This window comes from Centruroides sculpturatus, unplaced genomic scaffold (assembly GCF_000671375.1).
Source record: "Centruroides sculpturatus isolate CEXI.00-Female unplaced genomic scaffold, Cexi_2.0 scaffold1566, whole genome shotgun sequence".
Taxonomy (NCBI): Eukaryota; Metazoa; Arthropoda; class Arachnida; order Scorpiones; family Buthidae; genus Centruroides; species Centruroides sculpturatus.
The window spans coordinates 1-21,533 of record NW_019386514.1 but is presented as its reverse complement, the minus strand read 5'-3'; the positions used below and the strand labels follow the sequence as shown (position 1 = coordinate 21,533).

At 27.9% G+C, this 21,533-nt stretch overlaps 1 long non-coding RNA gene across 1 annotated transcript; it reads right to left on the bottom strand.

Moving 5' to 3' along the window:
• Positions 1-5,225: 5,225 nt before the first annotated feature.
• Positions 5,226-15,362, bottom strand: LOC111615194. Its single transcript, XR_002755042.1, has 4 exons — positions 14,846-15,362; positions 13,212-13,279; positions 5,427-5,558; positions 5,226-5,356 (listed from the first exon to the last, which is right to left on the bottom strand). It is a non-coding gene; the product is annotated as an uncharacterized LOC111615194 (long non-coding RNA).
• Between the last annotated feature and the right edge of the window lie 6,171 nt (positions 15,363-21,533).

Here is a 21,533-nt window from a genome sequence, read left to right as displayed (position 1 = left end):
AAATCTACGATAACAAATTGATAGTATGCAGATTGAGAAGGACCTCACACAATTTATTCTCTAATTAATGATTACAATCGTAATAACATCATAATATATAACTATCCTAACTCGAGGACTGTTTCTAAAGAAGAAATTCATAATTTTATTATTTCTTTACTAAATATCCATAATATAGTTTGAGAAGATATTTTAGATGTGGTTCAATTAACAAAACTACCAAAAATAACCATAAGAATAACTTTTAACGATAATCAACTTCAAAATCAGATCTTTTCTGCCTTTATTTGGAAGAAATTGCAAAATCAGCTTGAAGATTGGAGAGATACTCAAATATCTCCAGATCTCACTAAAAACTCAAGAATTAGACGAAAAAATTTACTTTCAACATGACATGATATACGAAAACAAAATTCCTGAGTCAAATTACATAATGACATCTTAATAACAGATGACAAAATTACATATAATATTAATATGAAAAGTCTGGTATATGCAGATACCTTTTTACCTTTTTCCAACTTGATAAACTTGGGAAGCTGATATATTACAAATCAAAGTCATATACAAAGTTCACTTAATTTTGAGAGTAATCACTCCTTTGCTATAGTAAATTGAAATTGCAAAGGATTTAAATACAAAACTACATTTGTCAATTCTATGCATATTAAATATAATCCGGTTATTATTGCCATGACAGAAACTTGGATAACATCAGATAAGTTTTACACTACAAATTTCTCTAATAAATTTATAATAGAATCTGCAGTAGCAAGTAAATCAGTAGGTCCTGGACAACTGAGTGGTGGTCTATGTTTATTGAAAGGGAGCATTGTAAAATAATCCAAGTTAAAAAAATTATTAATTATATACTACTTCTCATCTCAATAACTAGAAATAAATTATCAAATAAGAATAATAAAACACTGATGATAATGTTAATGAAATCTTCAAAGTTATTAATATATGGCACTATATAACTTCATACATTATAATATTGGGTGACCTTAATTCCAGAATTGGTAAAGTAATGGACTCAAAATATAAGGGACCCAATCATTTAATTTATAATAGTCGGAAATCTAAGGATAAACAGGTTAACAATTTGGGGAAAAAATTATTAGACCTCATAACTGAATACAAACTTTTTATACTGAATGATTGCATTAAACCTGACTTTCCTGTGGAATATACATGCCTAACCCACTTTGGGAAATCAACAATCGACCTTACATTATGTTCTGATTTACTTCTGGACTGTTGCATGGAATTTACAACAACGTTAATGGATGCATCGGATCATTTTCCCACAATAACCAAATTTCGACTATCTTCAGCAAAGGAAACCAACAACCAATGCAATAATAGTCCAAAAATAAAATATAAAATTTCAAAATATCGGACAGAGATTGATAATTGTTTCATTGCCATTCCGGAAATAATGAGTACTAATAATGAAAAAATATACAATCTAATAACAAGCATATTAAATAATTACATATGTATAAATAAAAATAAAAGAAATATTCAAAATAAAGCTAAAGAAGGATGGTTTGACTCTGACTGTTAAAGAATGAGAATGATAAAACAAGCAGAATTTAAAAAATTCAGAGAAAATTCAACTAATTTTAACTTTAATAGCTATAAAAAAGCTAAACGAACCTATAATAATCTCCTTAAAACTAAAAAGTCAAATTATCTTCACAAAATTGAACTAAACCTAATTAAAAATAATAATGATGGCAAACTGTTCTGGAATACAATACGAAGATTTCAGCCTAAATCAAATTTAAATGGAAGTTCTGTCACAATAGATTTTAATATCTGGAAGCAGTTTTATCATAGATTTCCACAAATCCATACGAAATTATTGTTAAATACAAATATAGAAGTTTACAATAATATTCTAGATTCTGACTTTACTATTACTGAATTGGATGATGCCATTTTAAAAAATCAAAAAGTAAAATAACTCCAGGAAATGACAATATTCCTACCAATTTCTTAAAAATATTATTGCACAATTCTAGATTAAAAATATTAAATTTATTTAACAGTATGTACAAATCTGATTTCTACCCTGATTCCTGGAACTCAGCCATTCTTATGATGCTCTATAAAAAAAGCAATCATTCCTCTCCTAGTAACTATAGACCAATAGCATTGTTATCTACTGTAAGAAAATGTCTTACTTCACTTCTTGCAAACAAATTTAGGCTACAGACTAAAACTATGGAATTAGAAGCTGAATTTCAATACACATTTACTGTAAATAAAGGAACCAAATTTGCAATCTTTACCTTATTAATGATAGTTCAACTATATCTTTTAAAAAAACACAGGAAAATATACACTTCCTTCATTGATATTCAAAAAGCATTTGATTCAATATGCATTCCTCTGTTGGTTCACAATCATAAATCCTGTGGTGGAAGTACCCAATTTGCTTCAGCAATCTCAAAACTATACTCAAACTATAATATCAAGATAAATCAAGTAAAACAGCAAAGCCGTATTTGGGACAAGACTATGTCTCAGAGACTCACTACTAAGTGGAATCACTTTGACACTCAAGGCGGATCTTGTTCTCATTCTCCAATCTTTGGTATCACTGCTTTTGGGCACGATCATTCAAACTTCGCCGGCCATGACCATGAGGTTGTCCACGATGAAATTAACCTACCCAATTTGAAAATTTCTTTCCATTGCATGTCGGCCCAGGTTGAATTTTTGTCAATGTGTAACAAAAATTTCCCATTTTTGAAAAAAATAATCATGGCTATTGTATCGTCCAAAATTACTGTTTTATTTTGCACAAACAATACACAGTTTAACCCGATTATAACGTCATTGGATGTAATGACAACCCTAATATAATGTCAAATTTTTATCGGTCCCATGATTTTACTATACTAGTTAATGTTAAAAAAAAAAACACTTGTAATGACATAAAACCATTTTAACATCATATTTGAAGCACTCCCAAATTTATAAAATTAGATTACAAATTTTATTTAACACAGAAGAAACTATGTATTCAGTCCTAAGGTCAGAGTTCACTTTTTAGAATGACTCTGGGTGGTACTCTCCCCCACCTGACTTTGATGGGATGAGGTGCCTGTTTTGCCTGTTTTTAGAAGAGGGTCACCATTTTGTATTTTATTTTGTCTCAGTTCTCAGTCCCCTGACTACCTACAAGTCTGGATCTTTTAATGTGCAAATGATTTGAGCACCTAATACTCTGTGCCAAATATTAATTCTTGACATGTACTCCTTCATACCTCTATGCTGGTAATATAAAACAGCAGTACAATTTTATAAACAAGACATAGTCTTGTCAACAAGGCAATAATAGCTCTCAAACTTTATCTTTATCCCATGGAATTCTTCAAGGTGATCCTCTCTCTCCATATCTATTCAATTTTTACCTTATAGGTATTGATTGCCTCTTTACTGAATCAACTGATGGAATTGTAATAGGAAATAGTCTTACATTATATTCTTTTTGCTGATGATCTTGTGCTTCTGGCCCCAACAAAGATTTCATTACAAAGGAAAATTAATAAACTCAATAAATTTCTTCAATCATTATATTTAACAATAAATTTGACCAAAACAAAAGTTATAATATTCTGACTGTAAAATATCCGAAAATAACACTAAATTATATCATGAAAATACTCTTTTACAAACTGTAAATGAAATAGACTATTTGGGAGTCAGGTTTGATTGGAATTTATCCTTTAAAGCACATTTTAACAAAATAAAAATCAAAGCAAAGCAAGCCATAGATAATCTTCTATTTGAATGTTCCAAGTTGAAAACAACCAATTTGAAAATTCACATTAAATTATTTACCTCAACAATCGTTCCTATAATATATTAAGCAAGCCCAATATGGAGTTTAGACTATATATATATAAATTGGAATATCTTCACATCTATTATTTATGCAAATTATTCAAACTGAAAAGAACTATTCCAGGCTTTGCTCTGCAGCATGAAGTAAATTGGANGTCACTAGAGAAAGGCATAAGGTGCCATCTTCTATCAAATTTAATAATTATAATTAAATTAAATAATTTAGAATATTCTGCAAGAAAAGAATCGGTCCAGAGCAAAACTCAAACATACAACAACCTCTGCTTACAATGTGGATGTGTTGCCAGTAACACTACCTGAGCATCCAAACCAATCTCCTCTTCCAGACGGCAAGTGGCAGTTGCAGGTTCGAGTCCTGCTCCGGGCCAATTCTTTTCTTCCAGAATATTCTAAATTATTTAATTTAATTATAATTATTAAATTTGATAAAATACAACATCTTATGCCTTCCTCTAGTGACAAATTATTTAAAAATTAATTAAAATTTATTGCAGTAGAGTAGCCAAACGTAATCTGGTAGTTGTTGGCTTATTACTATATTCCAGTATTGTCTGTCTGCCAATTTTTGAATATCTTCTTTAACAACAGTAAGCATGTAACTAAAATAAGAGATGCCAGTAATTAAAACTATTGTACTATGAGCAAATAACAATAAAAATGATTAAAGCTTATTACAGGATGACACTGATAGTGCAAAAAGACTGCTTTAAAATGCCTACTTACTTTTAAGATAATGACAACCAAAAAATCTAATTACAATAAGCAAAGTTTAATAAGTATATTTCAACTTACATGTTTTAGGATTTAAGTCCAATAGCATTAAATAATTAATAATATCATTATTACAATAAGATGATTCTACTGTACTTGAAGATAACACATACTGCAATACATTTGTTAATTGCTAGTAACTATTACTTATTTGATTTCAGAGATATTAGTTTAAGATATTGAATATATTATTTATCCAATATAATAATACTCTTGTTTATCAATTCCTCTGGAAGTCTGAGTTATCAAAGGAATATCAATTATGCATAAAACATCTAAATTATTTTTATTACAATTTTGATTAATTTCTAAAAACTATACAAAATATTTATCTTGTAAATTACACAAAATGACAGTCTTATAGTTTTGTATACTTTATAAAATTATAAAATAATGTAATTTTATATGTATATTTCTATAAAGGTCTGCATCTTTTTACATTTTAATCACTTCAATAAAATATAATTCAATCTTTAAAAAAGACTATCATATATGTATAATTTTCTGATATATGTCATTACTTAATTAATCTATAATTACAAAAAAAAATTTAGATTAAACTGAATTATGAAAATTTACATTTTTTCTTTTCTATTCTTTTATCTTTTAACTTCTTCTTTCCTCCTAACATAAGTTTCTGATGTTCATAAAATCTATCATGATTTGACAGTAAGCCTGCACTATAATATTGATAATGTTTTAACTGTAAAAAATAACAAAAATATTAGAATCATATTTTTCATGTTCAAAATAAATTCCAAAAATTTCATTACCTCAGTATCAGCATGATATTCTTCTTGAGCAGCTTTAATTAATTTATGATATTTTAACATATCTTGAAGTCCATGCTCACTAACTGGATCACTATCTTCTCCAGAATCAGAAGATTCACTAATTAATACACCCTTTAACAAAATAATTTTTAAAATAATATTTAATATAGAAGTATTATTTATAAGATAAAACTGCTATTTCATTTATTAATCAAATAGACTATTTAATGAATTATTATGCATGAAATTTTAAAAATTGTATCAAAAAATAATGAAATTTGAAAATGTTATCACTGATTTATATTGAAGAAGGATGGTTGGCAACTGCAAGAGAATGTATATATTACATTACCAACCTTCTTTTATGTCAGAGAAACAAGAAGACAACTAAAAATCAGACTGAGAAAACACATTTGCAAATAAAATATAATTATACAAAGTCTGTTGTCATTGTTCACTATGTCAGTATCAGTTGTCAGATCTTATTAAAAGAAAATTATGTGAACAATTAAAAATTATATTACCAAATCAAATAATTGTGTAACAGTAATATTATACAATAATTTGACTTTTCTTACTTTAATGAAAGTATAGCAAAAAGTCACTCAGTATGGTTTTATACAGTCAATCTTATAACTTTTATACTTGATTTTATTCATTTTTAAAATATTTTAAATTTTTATCCCTTTTTATTTTCATTTTATCATTTATTTAGTTTCATTTATATAAGTATTTTTTAATTAAATGATTTATGCAGTAACTATTTTTTTATTGGTTTTAATCCTTTTTCTTCAAAGTTTTAAGATGTCTTTTGTTTTACAGTTTAACAATATTTTTACATCATTTTGTATCACTGATTTTATTCTTTTAATTAAAAAAAATATTTTTAATTTTGACAATACAGTAGAACCTCAAAAACTCAGCCTAATGTGGACTGAAGGGTGGCCGAGTTTGTGAAAATGTCGGGTTATCGGGAATGGGGTTAAAAAAAGAATAAGTATGAGTGTTTCCTCAGAAAATACTGTACTGTACTTGTATGTATTGTTTACTTGAGAATATAACAGAGAATAAACTGCCCAAATACCCTTAAACAAAGGAAAAGTACGTCCTTTATGAAGGCATAGAGCCTTTACTACATGAAAATGAAAATTAATGAATACACTGTGTACAGTAATTTACCTGATAAGACAGACCTCAGAAAAATACTTTATGAGAGCTTTTATACTTTTATAAAGCTGTCTATAATGAAAATTAATTAACTAAGGATTTTTTGCCCTGCCAGGGTGTGGCCGAGTTATCCGGAGTGCCGGGTTATCGAGAGCCAAGTTTTCGAGGTTCTACTGTACTTTACAAAGGTAAAAAATTATTTTAGTTATTTAACATTTACTCTATCATAATTTTAACCTTCTTTCTAATCTTAATTTGTATTTTTTAAAATTGTTTTAGATTACAGGGGGCATTCCCAACTCTTAGGGCTGCTTGTGAACTTTTCTACGCACTTCATTTGTGACAATAACTTTAAAATCAACTATTTGATTTAACCATCTTTTTGACTTGTTAAAGAAGATTAATAGTTAAAAAAATCAATAATAATAAGAAAAGACCAATACTATTGGCAATGCAACGTTCTCCAATTAAGTGGGGAAGACCGCCACTTAGCTGAGCCAAACCAGTGAATAAACGTAACGATAACTCTGCTACAAGTTCCCCACTAATTACAGACTTTAATTTACAATCACATAAAAATCTACAAGACACCTACATGGAGACTGGGAATACTAACAAGTCAAATCAACATAATATTGAAGATTCCTCAGGTGAGCCAATTGTATTTTGCACCTTACTACATAACTAGGATGATTTATTAGACACTTCATCTACTGTTTTATGGAATAAAATATCCAATCTTATAAAAACATCTAATGACAAACTATTTAATCAAATTGCTAGTATTAAGGAGGAATTGAATTTAATTCATGAAAATTTACACAAAACTAAAGAAAAACAAACAAAAATGGAGGAACAGATTACAAATCTACGATAACAAATTGATAGTATGCAGATTGAGAAGGACCTCACACAATTTATTCTCTAATTAATGATTACAATCGTAATAACATCATAATATATAACTATCCTAACTCGAGGACTGTTTCTAAAGAAGAAATTCATAATTTTATTATTTCTTTACTAAATATCCATAATATAGTTTGAGAAGATATTTTAGATGTGGTTCAATTAACAAAACTACCAAAAATAACCATAAGAATAACTTTTAACGATAATCAACTTCAAAATCAGATCTTTTCTGCCTTTATTTGGAAGAAATTGCAAAATCAGCTTGAAGATTGGAGAGATACTCAAATATCTCCAGATCTCACTAAAAACTCAAGAATTAGACGAAAAAATTTACTTTCAACATGACATGATATACGAAAACAAAATTCCTGAGTCAAATTACATAATGACATCTTAATAACAGATGACAAAATTACATATAATATTAATATGAAAAGTCTGGTATATGCAGATACCTTTTTACCTTTTTCCAACTTGATAAACTTGGGAAGCTGATATATTACAAATCAAAGTCATATACAAAGTTCACTTAATTTTGAGAGTAATCACTCCTTTGCTATAGTAAATTGAAATTGCAAAGGATTTAAATACAAAACTACATTTGTCAATTCTATGCATATTAAATATAATCCGGTTATTATTGCCATGACAGAAACTTGGATAACATCAGATAAGTTTTACACTACAAATTTCTCTAATAAATTTATAATAGAATCTGCAGTAGCAAGTAAATCAGTAGGTCCTGGACAACTGAGTGGTGGTCTATGTTTATTGAAAGGGAGCATTGTAAAATAATCCAAGTTAAAAAAATTATTAATTATATACTACTTCTCATCTCAATAACTAGAAATAAATTATCAAATAAGAATAATAAAACACTGATGATAATGTTAATGAAATCTTCAAAGTTATTAATATATGGCACTATATAACTTCATACATTATAATATTGGGTGACCTTAATTCCAGAATTGGTAAAGTAATGGACTCAAAATATAAGGGACCCAATCATTTAATTTATAATAGTCGGAAATCTAAGGATAAACAGGTTAACAATTTGGGGAAAAAATTATTAGACCTCATAACTGAATACAAACTTTTTATACTGAATGATTGCATTAAACCTGACTTTCCTGTGGAATATACATGCCTAACCCACTTTGGGAAATCAACAATCGACCTTACATTATGTTCTGATTTACTTCTGGACTGTTGCATGGAATTTACAACAACGTTAATGGATGCATCGGATCATTTTCCCACAATAACCAAATTTCGACTATCTTCAGCAAAGGAAACCAACAACCAATGCAATAATAGTCCAAAAATAAAATATAAAATTTCAAAATATCGGACAGAGATTGATAATTGTTTCATTGCCATTCCGGAAATAATGAGTACTAATAATGAAAAAATATACAATCTAATAACAAGCATATTAAATAATTACATATGTATAAATAAAAATAAAAGAAATATTCAAAATAAAGCTAAAGAAGGATGGTTTGACTCTGACTGTTAAAGAATGAGAATGATAAAACAAGCAGAATTTAAAAAATTCAGAGAAAATTCAACTAATTTTAACTTTAATAGCTATAAAAAAGCTAAACGAACCTATAATAATCTCCTTAAAACTAAAAAGTCAAATTATCTTCACAAAATTGAACTAAACCTAATTAAAAATAATAATGATGGCAAACTGTTCTGGAATACAATACGAAGATTTCAGCCTAAATCAAATTTAAATGGAAGTTCTGTCACAATAGATTTTAATATCTGGAAGCAGTTTTATCATAGATTTCCACAAATCCATACGAAATTATTGTTAAATACAAATATAGAAGTTTACAATAATATTCTAGATTCTGACTTTACTATTACTGAATTGGATGATGCCATTTTAAAAAATCAAAAAGTAAAATAACTCCAGGAAATGACAATATTCCTACCAATTTCTTAAAAATATTATTGCACAATTCTAGATTAAAAATATTAAATTTATTTAACAGTATGTACAAATCTGATTTCTACCCTGATTCCTGGAACTCAGCCATTCTTATGATGATCTATAAAAAAAGCAATCATTCCTCTCCTAGTAACTATAGACCAATAGCATTGTTATCTACTGTAAGAAAATGTCTTACTTCACTTCTTGCAAACAAATTTAGGCTACAGACTAAAACTATGGAATTAGAAGCTGAATTTCAATACACATTTACTGTAAATAAAGGAACCAAATTTGCAATCTTTACCTTATTAATGATAGTTCAACTATATCTTTTAAAAAAACACAGGAAAATATACACTTCCTTCATTGATATTCAAAAAGCATTTGATTCAATATGCATTCCTCTGTTGGTTCACAATCATAAATCCTGTGGCGGAAGTATCCAATTTGCTTCAGCAATCTCAAAACTATACTCAAACTATAATATCAAGATAAATCAAGTAAAACAGCAAAGCCGTATTTGGGACAAGACTATGTCTCAGAGACTCACTACTAAGTGGAATCACTTTGACACTCAAGGCGGATCTTGTTCTCATTCTCCAATCTTTGGTATCACTGCTTTTGGGCACGATCATTCAAACTTCGCCGGCCATGACCATGAGGTTGTCCACGATGAAATTAACCTACCCAATTTGAAAATTTCTTTCCATTGCATGTCGGCCCAGGTTGAATTTTTGTCAATGTGTAACAAAAATTTCCCATTTTTGAAAAAAATAATCATGGCTATTGTATCGTCCAAAATTACTGTTTTATTTTGCACAAACAATACACAGTTTAACCCGATTATAACGTCATTGGATGTAATGACAACCCTAATATAATGTCAAATTTTTATCGGTCCCATGATTTTACTATACTAGTTAATGTTAAAAAAAAAAACACTTGTAATGACATAAAACCATTTTAACATCATATTTGAAGCACTCCCAAATTTATAAAATTAGATTACAAATTTTATTTAACACAGAAGAAACTATGTATTCAGTCCTAAGGTCAGAGTTCACTTTTTAGAATGACTCTGGGTGGTACTCTCCCCCACCTGACTTTGATGGGATGAGGTGCCTGTTTTGCCTGTTTTTAGAAGAGGGTCACCATTTTGTATTTTATTTTGTCTCAGTTCTCAGTCCCCTGACTACCTACAAGTCTGGATCTTTTAATGTGCAAATGATTTGAGCACCTAATACTCTGTGCCAAATATTAATTCTTGACATGTACTCCTTCATACCTCTATGCTGGTAATATAAAACAGCAGTACAATTTTATAAACAAGACATAGTCTTGTCAACAAGGCAATAATAGCTCTCAAACTTTATCTTTATCCCATGGAATTCTTCAAGGTGATCCTCTCTCTCCATATCTATTCAATTTTTACCTTATAGGTATTGATTGCCTCTTTACTGAATCAACTGATGGAATTGTAATAGGAAATAGTCTTACATTATATTCTTTTTGCTGATGATCTTGTGCTTCTGGCCCCAACAAAGATTTCATTACAAAGGAAAATTAATAAACTCAATAAATTTCTTCAATCATTATATTTAACAATAAATTTGACCAAAACAAAAGTTATAATATTCTGACTGTAAAATATCCGAAAATAACACTAAATTATATCATGAAAATACTCTTTTACAAACTGTAAATGAAATAGACTATTTGGGAGTCAGGTTTGATTGGAATTTATCCTTTAAAGCACATTTTAACAAAATAAAAATCAAAGCAAAGCAAGCCATAGATAATCTTCTATTTGAATGTTCCAAGTTGAAAACAACCAATTTGAAAATTCACATTAAATTATTTACCTCAACAATCGTTCCTATAATATATTAAGCAAGCCCAATATGGAGTTTAGACTATATATATATAAATTGGAATATCTTCACATCTATTATTTATGCAAATTATTCAAACTGAAAAGAACTATTCCAGGCTTTGCTCTGCAGCATGAAGTAAATCGGATTTGGTTCTTCCCTTTCGTATTGAAACGCATAATAAAATTTTATTACAGAATTAAATTTAAAAATGATAATACTATAATATATCTACATCACAAAATATTAACCAAGTAAAAATTGGAAATTTAAACAACTATGGCAGTACAAGCTAAATCAAATTCTAAATACTTTTGGTGTATCAGAGTTATTATTTAAAGATAATATTAATGATTGGTAATCCGGCTATTCACTTCTAATGGACTCTGCAATTTCGCAAGCAATAAACAAAGATCAAAATTCATTATATCAAAGTATTTATCATCTATAGTATATTGATTTATTGCAAATTCTACCCTTACAATCTTATATGTCACAAACAGTTAGTCAAAATGTTAAGTGATTAATAATTCAACTCCATTTAAATAAATATTCTCTTTTTATTAATAATATTTATATTGACTTAACAAGATCCTATTGCACCTTATGTAATTCTATATCATCTAATTCATAATTGTCAAGAACTTTCTAGATTGCGTGACATAAAATATCTCAAATATGTAATTCTAATTCACCACTCGACTTCAAACTAAGTTTAAATAATATTAGTAAAACAAACTTATACAAAATTTATAATTATTTTGTTAAAATTTCTGAAAAACACTATTCGACAAATCAAAACTAATGATAGTTTTTGTATTCGTTGCCTTGTAAATATAGATGGATCATTATGTACGTAATCACAAATCGATGCCTATAGTAGGTATGACTTATTTTTGTACCTTTGTACTCTAAATTTGCTAAATTGTAATTGTTTTTAATTTAATCATTTGTACTATTCCCCCATAACAGAGAAATTGTTCTCTATTTGTTAATACCAATTTGTATTGTATTATATTGTAATATTAATAATAAATAATTGATTGATTTAATTAAATTGTTTTAGATTACATTTTAATATAGATTTATATTTGTGGCACCCTCCCACATATATTCATTTTACTTTTATTTTTTTAGTTGTTCTTACATTTAGCATATGTACATTTTCTATATTACTTTTCATATGTTAATATACTAAATTTATTTAATTTCCATGTGACTGTACTCAGAACCAGTGTTTTAAAAGATTGTCAGCAGCTGAAGTCTTGACTTGAAATGCAGTCTGCAATGACAATTCTATGTGATTAATTTTTTTCTGCCTTTTTAGATACATTCCTGTATGATTAGCCCTAAATTTATCAAATTGTGTAATTTAAGTAGTACTAAAAAAAAAGTCTAAGTTTGCAAACTTGGAAATAGTGCTGTGGGCCTAAATACTTTTTTGTGATTATCTATTTTTTTAGTATTCAATCTAAATGAAAACTGTAGGCAATTATCCACAAATTTCATGTAGACTGGATGCATTTAAAAATCTAAAATTGTAGATTAATAAATTTTTTATTAATCTGCTATTTTATATTTATAAATGTATCCAATCTACAATTTCAGGTGACAGGTTCAATTTTAAATTAATAATATATCTGTAAGAAATACAATATATTAAAGCTAAAATTTCAACATACAAATTAACTTCAAAAGATTATAAATAAATGCTTATTCTATTCATCAATCAACTTAAAAATTGCATTTAACTTTTAAGTTACAAAAACAATTTTTTTTTGTCTTCAAACAATAAAAGATGAAAATAAAACAAACATTATTTTATTCTTAAAGACATCTAAAGATAAAACTATATATATGACAACAATCAAAACTGTAAAATCTTACTTTAAGCCATTTTCTGCCCTTTTTCAGTTTTGAGAAATTATATAATCTTATTTGATCTGCTCGCCTCTCTAAAACAACAAAAAAAAAATATTGAAGAAACATATAATATAAATAATAACTTATAACTCTTTTAAAATAAGTTTATATAAATGTTAATAATTCAAAGAAAGAATTTGTAGAAATTAAAAATGTTTTATTACAATTTATAGAAAAATTCTTATTGAAATTCATAGTCTGAAAGAATAAAACAACAATACTAATATCCACTATTTCTTATATCAATATTAAATTTATTTAACGAAACAGAAACAATATCCATTCCTCTCAAAAATTAACAAAATTTGTAAACATACTTAATGATGAATTATATTCCCAAGATCTTTAAATATGACCATATCATTGTGTACAATCACTGATCCAATGTCAAGTATTCAACTAAAATCTCCATTTGCCCCTGTACACAATACATGTATGCTGACTGGGTACCGCAAGCTTTTGATACAATCTGGCTGTGTTAAATGATTCAAATGAGGTCATGTGTATGCATTTATTTGCTGCAGAGAACCTCCACACGAGCATGTGGTTGAGTTCCCACAAGCATGGCACTGATTTAAAATGGCTAGCACTAGCTACTAACTGCCAATGTAAAAGGAAACACAAATGATAAGAATTTACATGTTAGAATAAATTATTATTAGCATATTTGTTCTCATATAAAAAATATATTGACAGTCAAAACTTTCTCTTAAGCATGTGGTGCATGCTAAGCAAGCCCAGAGAATCTGTCCCTGCTAAAGATTATTATGATCCTGTTTGATATTTTCTTAAGTGTTATCCTAAGAAAATAGCTAGTTCTACATAAATCAGTAGTCTTTTCACTTTATTAATGATCTGGTATGTTTTTCATTGTTAAAATGTGTCCAAATGATTTATATTGAAACTGAACTACTGAGTTCAAAAAAGTCCCAAGTCCATAAGATCTTCATTCCACAAAGTCCATTCTTAAAGTCAAGAAAAAGAAATTATAGTCTATTTTATATTGAAAAGCTGAATTTTAGCACTCTTTCTTTTTTATCAACATGTAGAGCACCTAAAAATTACTATAAATCTATAATAAACTGCAATATTAAAAAAAGATTACTGAAAAGTTAATTCTATCTTTATCATTCATAATAATTTACTCATATTATTTCATAGTTTATTTGATGGGATTCTTTAGATTTAATTTTTTTTATTTAAATATATTTTAATTGAAACAATATATTTTTTAAAAACATTTGATGGCATAATTTTTCTGTCACAAAATAAATGTAATTATAACATGTAACACTAGATATTTATAAATGTATCCATATCTGAATTATATTTTATGAATAAAAATTGTTTTTTAAAATCAATTTTATGTCTGCATTATAGTTCATTTATATTTCATTACTCTATATAGGGCCGATGAAAGGGTTTAAATAATGGGATAAAATTTCCTGGGCCCAGATATCATCTCATAATTTGTTTTTTTATGTGCTATTGTAATATAAAATGATTAACAATAATTCTTCTTCTTTGCTTTATTAAAAAAAGAACATTATATTATATTTATTTTTAAAAAAATGCAAATTTTCAAATAATTTATTTACTTAGAGCCAAGGTAAATTTCTCTCTGGGAAGTCAATGTCTCTCAATGCCCAATTATAGCAGATCCATAGTATCCAATTATAGCAGACACCTTTCCATAGTAAAGGGTGCTAAAAGCATTAAATTTTATTTAAATCTTATAAATAAAAGGGAAATTTTGTTTGTGGCAACATTGTTTCTGGATGAGGCCTTTGTAGACATATTTGTTTGGATTTGTGGTGTCATCAAATTTCCCCCTCAACTTTTACAGGAAATTTATCTTTCTTACTTTGCTATGAATTCATTCCATTGTATTTTATATAAAAATTTGTGAAAGCCCACAAATATCTTTCAAATGACCATAAAAATTCATTTTAGCAAACAAATCCATGATATCATTGCCTATAGACCTGCACCAAAAACACAAAACACTAACTTCATTTATTAATTAGCCTTTAATTCATTTTTTAAAAATAATATATAACACAAATATACTTTTTACACATAATGAGGGCCATTAATAACAAGGTCCAAAATGCATTTTAGGGAATAAATAAGGCATTAATAATTTCTTGTGTGATAACCTTTCATTAAAATAATTTACTATGTATGTGTAAAAAGTATATTTGTATTGCAAACATTTATTAACTTCACATTCAATAATTTCCATTTTGGAAATACTAAATTAAAAAAATGTAATTTAATTATTAAGAATATGTGATCTAAATTATGCAATTGACTGAAACTAGCAAAATGGTGTTATCATCATTTAATCTGTCCCTTCACCCAAATACTGGTATAATCTACTTTATTGTTTCCAATATAAAATCTAACCATGCATATGTTGAAAGTATTTTAAAAATCTTATTAATGTTACTTTCCATCTACTTCCAAAATGTTTCTTTGAAATATTACCTCTTGAAATATATTACTTTAATTGTTTTGTTACAGATTGCTCTACTAACAATCCCTTTTTTCATAATTTGAGAGAAATTTTTAACCTTTGCAAATATTTCTGTGAAATATGATATATATCATATTTCACAGAAATATTTGCAAAGGTTAAAAATGTATATATATTTTTAACCTTTGCAATAAATTATATATATCATATTTTATATATCATATATATCATGATTATATATATATAAAAATAGATTTCATCAAGAGGAAATTAAAAAAAAAAAGACAAAATTTCTTAATTTAAGTTCTTGTAGTTATGTGATGATGCAGAATTGTACAGTAACTTTCTTTTGAATGAATGACTCACAAACTGAACACAATAATGTATATTAAATGCATTAACACTGATGAAAGTATAACATACATGTTCTCAACACAAAAATCACAGATCATTTTTTCCTTTTATGATGATACTTCCTTAAATTTTGAGGTAGGAGAGGTGCAAGGATAGATGTCTATGTCTATTGCTGCCTCTACTCTTACTACATGCTTCCTGCCTAAATCAGATGCTGCTACACTTAAGCACCCTCTTCCAGTGAAAATTTGAAAAACGTAGTTACAAATGTGAACTTACCTAGGTGCAATGAACATAGTTTTAAGAAATAATTTTATTCCTGTCACTTTTGAGGATAATTTTTTTTTGTAAAAAATTCACTAGAGCAGGGAAAATTAAAATAAACAGACCATTTTAATAATGTTACTCAAAATATTCAAAAATGTACAGCTTTTGGTAAATACATTCCAAATGCAAGTACCGTACATAAATCTAGCTAACAAATTCCAGTACAAGTTGCTCAAAGGAAAGTTAATCATCTATATTACATCTCTTTCGATCATTTTTTTAAAATATAATTTTATAAAAATGCATGTTTTATGCATAAAATATCAATCTATCAATCAACATTTATTTGCTATAGCTTTTGCCTTACAAAGGGGTTACAAAATCGTGTGGCATTGATAAATACAAGCATTGTTATACATGATTTCAAAGAAAAGAAAGAAACAACAACACAAACAATAACTAATATATTACATCTTAATTAATAATGTTATGTTAACATGTTTAATATAAAACAGAAAAATTTATAAACTTTAAATAACATACCAGAATTTAAATTATCATCATGTAAACAAAACATATCAAAATCAGTTGTCAATAAACTATCCCTTAAATGTTCAGTAATTTCACAAGATACAAATAAATGGTTTTTAATACTTTCACAAAATCGGTTACATAATGGGCAGTTAGAATAAGCAGAAATATTCATTCTTCGCTTATTTAATACAAGAGTATAGTCATTAAGTCGCAGTTGAATTATCAAAGATTTAATACTATAATTTAAATTTGACAATAAATAATATTGAGGTGTCCATGGAGCCACTAAAGAAGTCTCAAAAAACCTACATTTTTGTTCAATATAATGGATATTTTATGCATAAAATAAAAATATTAAAAATCTCTTTAATGTTTATTGCAAAAGAAAAAAGTACATGCAAGATTTGCTGTCATCAACATAGAACTAAAGAAACTGATAAAAGAAATCAACATAAATATATTATCTTAATGGCCATATATTATTTTTTCAGCTTGATGATCAACGAAAAATGATTAATGCCTTTTGCTCATGCAGGGCAGGACTTCTTGATAGATGCAAGCACACAGCACGTTTTACTTTTCTATTAGTGAAGAAAAAAAAAAATAGAATCAAGAACAAGTTTACCACAAGCTTGGAATGAACTAGCAACTTTTAAAAAAGGAAGGAAGAATATAAATAAGCAATAAGGTGTAGCCAGATTTTTTGAAACAAGAAGATATAGGAAAACAAACCAACACACATCTCCAGCTGATCCAAACATATTATACCCAATAGAAAACTCTTCAGAACTTATTATCTGCTCAATGAAGAATGCATTGCCCAGAAAAGCCAAGGCTATGCTGCTCTCCGGATGCCATTATCAGAGACAATGACAGACATTATTGTTTATTGGAAATAAAATATCCATCAAAATTTAGGAATGCTTTTATAATTAACTAGCTGTTACCCATGACTTCAGCCACACAGATTTTGCAAGCAAACCCCATTTATAGTCAGTATTTCAACAACCATAGTAATTGTTATATAACACCTACTGCTGAGAATGATGAGAATTACTGAGAATCAATTTGATCAATTTTCTGGAACTTTTACAATCATTCTATAATTGAACCAATATGCAATAACAAATTTGAATTTAAAATGGTTCAAACCTTTGGTTAAAAAATTGAAATATATAAAAATATTTATAACAATGTCTGAAATGTTATCAATTTAATACGCTTAAGTACTCAATGAAAACTAAACATAGTTGAAAACAAAAAATTGCATCCAAAATAGTACTGTAAAAGCCATTCTTCCGGTTAAGCCTTAATGCTCTCCCTCTCCCGAGGGGGAATTTCAGAAAATCCCTTCTTAGTGTGCATTTTCATGACGTACCCTAACTGTGTACCAATTCCACCTCTTTAGGTTCAGCGGTTTGCTCTGGGTGATGATGAATGAATCACTCAGCCAGTCAGTCAGTAAGGACAAGTAAATTTATATATTTAGATGAAGATAGTCAAATAAAAGTAAAGCCTGCTTACAGCATTAATCTATGCCTTTCTTCTAACTGGATCTTTTCTCATTTGAAAAAAATAAAGAAAAACTACCCCAATGGAATTACTGTAAAAGGTATTACAACTTACCATGCTAAAGATATTTTGTTTCTTTATTCCAGAGAAAAAATTCACTGAAATTACCATGTTAACTCAGTAGTAATTCTTTTGTTTGTAACTACAAAGTTTACTATTTTACTATAAGACTGTGTACACATTAGGCGCTTTAAAGAACCAAGAGTTCTGCATAGATATACATACTCAAACACGCGTTTTGCGAGCGTCAGCCGAGCGCTTTGAGATATATGTGCTGCCATGTTGTTGTACATTCGATCGCGTACTTTCGGGTAGAGTGGACATACGTTGGCCAAAATGGAGAACGATCATTTCGATACTGATCTATTTATTGATGAAATCTAAGAGACCAACCATCGTCAAATGATTTTATAGATATTTTAAAAGAATTAAAAAACTTGGTTTCATTTTGTCTTAGTTTTGGATACAACGTCAGAAACATTCCACGCGTCAGTCTATCTCGTAATATTGGGTGCACCCAAAATTCTCTTTGCCTCTGCCATCGTCTTTTATAGCGATGATGGAGGAGGTGCACACAAGCAATTACTTTCATGTCCATTTCCAAACTGAGCCAGTGCATATGCTCCACTAAACGGTCGTCAAACGCCGAGCTAACACACGTTTACAGTGTACACACACGATGTGTACGCTGCTAACGCGCATTTAACACAATGCAAAACGCCTAATGTGTACAAGCCCTAAGAGGTCTTCTTCAGTAGTGCAAAACATATATGCAAGGAGCCTATAGACTATACTGTCTATCACTAAGATTCTACCCCAGAAATCTGCTCTAAATTTCATTATACTTCTAGAATTTTCTTTCTCAACTCAAAAAACCCTCTCAAATTCAATGTGTCACCATTCTCCATTTGAATCATGTTTCCATTTTTAAAATTTATGACAACAAAAAATTTATTATTATTTTGTTTCCTCCAGAATCACAAGACAAACATCCACTAGAATGAACCAATTTGGATTTAGAAGTCCATAAATCCATAATGAGTACTACGGACATCTTAAATTTTGAATAAATTTGTTGGATTATTTTTGACTTATTCTTTGACTTTGAATTTTGTCGCATAGATTTACAAGAAAGAATAGTGTCATGAAGCTACCAAACAATCTAGAAGTCTGCATATGTTTAGTAGCTTGTTTGAGAGCAGACTGCATCCTATTTGCCCTTTGGGCATCACATGAAAGTAGAATTATCATGTGATCTCAGATAAAAGCTGGTGTATGAGAATTCCTTATAACTTTTGCAATCTTTGTCCAATCCTGATGAAATTTTGGTTTTATTAATTTATATTATGTTATGATGGAAAGTACAGGCTACTTATTTTGCAGAAATATTAGCTATAGAATAAATGTTTTATTGATTTTGGATTGTGATCACAGTGACATCAGTGACCTCCTTTAGTTCATGCCTGACGAAATTTCCCTTACGTTGCATTTTAAAATATTTTGGCAAATGGCATATTTTAAATGTACTTCATTAAATTTAAACTTTAAAAAAGATAGCTGCATCTTATCACCTGTATAAGAAATTTAAAAAAGATCATTCTATAGTGACCACGTGATGTTCTATGATCCAATTGGAAGTAACAATCTAACAAGCCCCTTATTTAGAAAGTGTTATTGCTCATCTAACATACATATAATTCATCTTTGTTTCATCAATGTGGAATTAAAAATACTCTATTTTGTCAAAAAGAAATGACTAGGGAAAGTGTAAAAGTAAAATTGGTCAATTTTATGTTGCTTTATCCCATTCAAGAAACCAAAATAATATTAAGGTATCTATTACTAACAGAAGCAGCAAGGAAACCCTTTAAAAGACAATAGAGTGTTTACTCAGAATGTAGTGTATAAAGAAAGATTTTAATATTTTTTTTAACATAAAGGCCATCATCTGTTTATGTGTATATAAGTGAATTCTCTATAACTCATACTATTTTTGTCCACTTCAGGTGAAATTCTGTTTTGTTGCTTTTTATGTCACAACAGATAGTATAAACTACTTAATTTGTAGAAATATTAGCAACTCTTCAGGAATTTCTTGAAATCTCTACTGTTCTCAGTTCTTCAATCTCTACTTTTTCATAAAAAGTATTCCATGCTTGACAGGTGAATTTCTAGTTATCACAACTTTATGTCTTGTGATTACTTTTTGATCTATTAATTAATACAAACCTAATGATTTATAAAAAAAGAAGTTCTTCAATGGGAATTTTTCCTTAAAAATTGTCATTAGTAAATATATTATCAAAACATGCATAAGAAAAATAAGTGTTTTAAAAATTTATTTGCATAAAAATGATGACCCTAGTAATCACTTTAGAATTCATCTATACTGATGATAATTGATTGGCAACATTAATTAAGCAGAGTAAGTAAATAAAACTACAATTAGTGGTAATTTTGATTTTATTGACTCTGACATTAAAAGAACATTTTAAAACAATTAAAAATGAATAATTTAAAGATTTATTAATTATAATTGACAGTATTCATTCAGCTTATAAATGAAGTAAGAGATGCAAGCAATTTAAATTACTGTACTGTAAGTGAATAATGATTAAAATGTTTAGTGTTTAATGTTACAGCACTAGTTAAGAATGATTATGATAACTGTTAATTAATTAATGATTGCATGCTATCAGACACGTGTTGAAACAGATAGCATAACAAGACAGTTTAAAAATGCCTAATTATCTGAAGATAATGATAACTATATCCAAAATTCTGATTACACTAAGCAAAGTTTTATAATCATATTTTAACTTTGTTTTGGAATATGCTAACTTTTATAACATTAAACATCTGATTAAAATAAGCAGATTCTATTGTAAATAAAATGAATTTTCAGAAATGCATAATTTAATAAAAAAACTTAACATATATCTTAGAAATTACAACTTTTTACAATATTTAAAAAAATATGAATTTACAGTATTTATTCAATGTTTAGAATATTTTTTCAAATAATAATAAATATTCTAAACTAGCTTACCCGTCGCGCATTGCTGCGATCTCAGAAGAAA